Source organism: Scomber japonicus, chromosome 17, assembly GCF_027409825.1.
Source record: "Scomber japonicus isolate fScoJap1 chromosome 17, fScoJap1.pri, whole genome shotgun sequence".
NCBI lineage: Eukaryota > Metazoa > Chordata > Actinopteri > Scombriformes > Scombridae > Scomber > Scomber japonicus.
This window is the reverse complement of record NC_070594.1, coordinates 31,438,890-31,443,162: the sequence shown is the minus strand read 5'-3', so window position 1 is coordinate 31,443,162 and position 4,273 is coordinate 31,438,890. Positions and strand designations below refer to the sequence as shown.

At 42.8% G+C, this 4,273-nt stretch overlaps 1 pseudogene; it reads left to right on the top strand.

The window, feature by feature from the left end:
* The first annotated feature begins 1,627 nt into the window (after window positions 1–1,627).
* On the top strand, window positions 1,628–3,159 carry LOC128376915 (putative nuclease HARBI1; annotated as a pseudogene).
* Window positions 3,160–4,273: the final 1,114 nt, after the last annotated feature.

Sequence of the window (4,273 nt, the reverse complement as noted above, 5' to 3'; positions counted from 1 at the left end):
TCCTGTTCCTGCTGGCGTGCGGCAACCCCTTCCTCCTGTTCCTGCTGACGAGCGGCAACCCCCGGCTTCGTACTCTGCCCCTGCTGACGAGCAGCCTGCCTCGGACTCTGCCTTGGTCTCGTCTGGTTCTAAGCCACCACCAGTGCCTGAGCTCCTCGTGGTCCAACTCCCTCATCCTCTTGGGCCCAGTGTGTGGACAAGGGGTCCTCGATGCCGACCTCCAGAGGGTTCCCGGTTCTACCTCCGTCGCCGGCCACCGGACGGGTCTAGCCTCAAGTTCTGCTTCTGCTGTGGGTCCGGCCTCAGTTTTTGCCTCCAGAGGGGTCCGGCTGCAGTTTCTGCCTCAATCGACGGCCTCTGGAGAGGTTCTGTCTCTGTCCCTTCTTCAAAGAGGTTCCGCCATGCTCCACCTTGGCTACCAGCCTCCTGCTTGACTATGAGGGGGGCCAGTGTTACGGTAGTACATTTGTATTTTAGACTTAATTGTCTCCTCAACAACTGGATGGATTCCCACCAGATTTGACCAACACCTTCATGCCCCCTGAGGATGAACTGTAACAACTGTGGTGATCCCTTGAACTGCTATCCCTCAGAGAAATGAAGCAAGCTATGCTACAACAACATGAGGAAAATAGCTTCCTATATCAAAGCTATTTTTATATTTTCTAGCCAGAGGTGCAGCAGTGCTTTCCTGCTCCAGTTGCAGAGCAAGTAAGAGTCCTGTAGAAGCTTTGATTTTACATCATGTTTTTAGTTAATTTTGTTAGTGTCTCTCATCCTTTCTGTCCTCATGTTTTGGTGCTAAAGGAGCCTAGAGCAGATTCAGTGTATGCCATAGTCTGTGTGTCTGGCCAGCAGAATAGCAGAATGCCAACAACCTTGACATCCACAGAGACCTGACTGTAAATGGCTTCATCAGCACAAACACACAGACAACCATGAAGTATACATATTCATGAGGGATGAGTCAATACTGGTGTTATAGGTGGAGCACTGACTTTGCCAACGTTAGCAGCAGCACCCCCCCCCCCCCCTGCAGATCTGAGATGGATAGGGGGAATAGATTTTTTCTGGTACAATGCTATATGTTTATGGTTGAAAGTATTTTTAGTAAGTATTTTAGATCCTTCATATTAAGTAAAAGTAAGAAGTTCTCATTATGTAAAGTATATATTATAATGGATTATAAAGATATACCAAATGCATCTTATGCATATCAGTGCATCAGTAATAACTAAGACACTTTGAGTAGTTAAGTCATGAAGATGAATGTTTTTATAAATGCATATGGATGACTTATAATTTAATATCTTGCTCTGCAGATCAACTATAGTTATTTACAACTATAGCTATACTGACAGTGATTTTAATTATGCAGCCCATACATCAATGGAGAGAGTAGACAGGAGTCCAGAGGCCTGTACTACGAAGCTGGATTTTCTCTTATCGAGGTAACTTCAGGGTTAACCCTGGGTTTTCCGTCCTACGATGCTGGTTCACTTCTTACCGGAGTAAATCACCATGGTAACTTATGCTGAACGGCTAACCTGCTCCGGTGCAGGTTATGTTCTGGATAAGAGATCGAGTATAAAAGCACCACCTCCTGACCAATCAGTTCTCTTAGAAAATGACCTGCCCATTCTTAAAAGGTCCTGTCAACATTGGTGCGCGGATCATGAGAGGAGCGCTTAGGAGAGAGAGTTTTTAGGGACAGATGTGATCCCTTTGATGTCCCCGATGACATCCTGTATGAAAGATACAGATTCACGTCAGCTGGCCTGCGCTACATTTGTGAACTGCTGGAGCCATATGTGACAAATGTCACTCATCATAGTCGGGCACTGACCGTAACTCAGACTGTCTGCATTGCACTGAGGTTTTTTGCCACAGGTAGGCTAATCAATCAATCAAATTTATTTTTCATAGGCCAACATCACAGTTAACAGCATGTCTCAATTGGCCTCACAAACTGCACGTGACATCCTCTGTCCTCATACCCTCACCCCAGGTGACGAAACGTGGTTGTACTGATTTAGCCTTTACTTTTAATTATGCTTATGGTTTTTATAATCCCACCTGTGATAGGTCGTAAAACGAGACACGAAATTCATTCATTCATTCTTTCTTTCTGTCGTAGGTACTTTATATGCACGCCGTTGGCGATGCCGAAAACCTCGGCAAAAACACATGTTGCATTGCCATACATAAAGTGGCCAAACTATTAGATTCTTTTGTTGTGTTCCCCGGCCACCTGCCCTTACAGTCTATCAAAGAGGGATTTTATGCGATAGCAGGTAGGATAATATAGGCTATGTAAAATACACATAATGTACACTTATTCAGCTGTATACTGAATGCAGCATGTCCCTATCACAGGGTTCCCTAGGGTAATAGGTGCTATAGACTGTACGCACATCCCCATTTGTGCACCTCTGGGGGAAAATGAGGCGGACTACGTGAATCGAAAAAACATTCACAGCCTCAACATTCAGGTATTTCACATAATAAAGAACTATTTGTAATGCACCAACATTTCACATTCAGTTACTTCATTATCAATAATATGTCTTATATCATTTTGAACCATAATTAAACAGTCCACATATACAAAGAGGCCCACACAATACTGTTGTCACTGTTGAACTGTATTCAAGTGTACATTGACTAACCCTAAATGCTTCTGCAGATGACATGTGACCATCTGATGATGGTCACCAGCCTCGTGGCCAAGTGGCCAGGGTCTGTACATGACTCCCGGATCTTCAGGGAGTCTGCACTGTGCCACAAACTTGAGCAGGGTAAGACAACTGTACATTTAATATTTTAATCATGTTCATAATTTGTGGTACTTATCAAGGCTATTCCTTTTTATCTGTAGCGCTGTGCAGTGGAGTGCTATTGGGCGACAGGGGCTATGCCTGCCAGCCCTTTTTAATGACCCCCTATCCTGACCCTGGTGCAGGGCCACAAACACGGTTCAATGTGGCCCTTGCAAAAACCAGGGTCAGGATAGAGATGTCCTTTGGCATCATCAAAGCCCGGTTTAATTGCCTCAGAGGGCGCAGGGTGGCCCCTGACAGGGCATGCAAAATAATTTCAGCATGCGTTGTGCTGCACAACATTGCTGCCTCGACAAAGGAGAGGAGCCCTCCCATCTGACCTCGGCTGCTATAGCAACACTATCAGAGTGGCTCCTGTTTTCCCCAAAAGGAGAAGACTCACTGCTTGCCATTATCTCAAAGGGAGACAGTGTCTAAACCCAGACCGGCCCTAACCAATGTGGCGCCCTAGGCAAGATTTTAGGTGGCGCCCCCCTCGCATCGAAGTAAATTCCACTGCTGGTGTACATACTCACAAGAAACTTAATAGCTTTATCTTGGACATTCTTTTATTTAAAGAAAGCAATTGCCCAATCAAAATACTTAGAACAAATTAGAAAGAAATATAAAAAATATGATATGAATATATGAAATATAATATAAATAGCTTACATAAAGTATAAGATTTAAATACCCACAAAATAAAAAGTGTAAACAAGTGACATGCTGCTGCATCACTTCTGGGTGGTGCTGCTGAGGTGGAGGCAACAGGAGGAGCGCTTGATGCTGGAGGTGGCCCAAGATTTGCAGGAGTGGGACTGAGAAACCTCAACAGCGCATCTGAAGAGAGAAGTGGAGTATGTGACACCAGTCTAATAATAAATATGATATGATACATAGGCTAATATGATTTCAAGAATAAAATGAAATGAAATAATATAAATGAAAAATCTAAGAGATACATGCATGATGTTCACTATACTGTACATGTATAATATACAATGTACTTTTTCTGATATGCACATTATATAAGATTCAATGTTATTGTCACTACAACAAAATGCTGATTAGCAGAATGCAAAGAAGTAGTAAACTGCAGTATAATATAGAATGTGGGAATGCTAAGTTATGCTAGCTATAACATGAATTATGTGCACTTTAACACTGATGTAAAGTTTAACACTATAAACACACTTTAGACAATATGAACTGTAACACAACATACAGCTAGGCTTACAACTATAATAAAAGGGTGGAAAAGGAATAGCATTTTGATTGACTATTACAAGCTAAGAAAACCTTAGCTAACCAGATGTTAATAAAAATGCTGAATAGATCTAATATTTACACATTACCCTGAGGAAACCCAGGGAGCACAAACCCTAATTTCAACGTTTGATTTCCGGTTAAAAACAGGTTGATATGAGGTCTGAACGTCTTTTCAATCGTCTGAA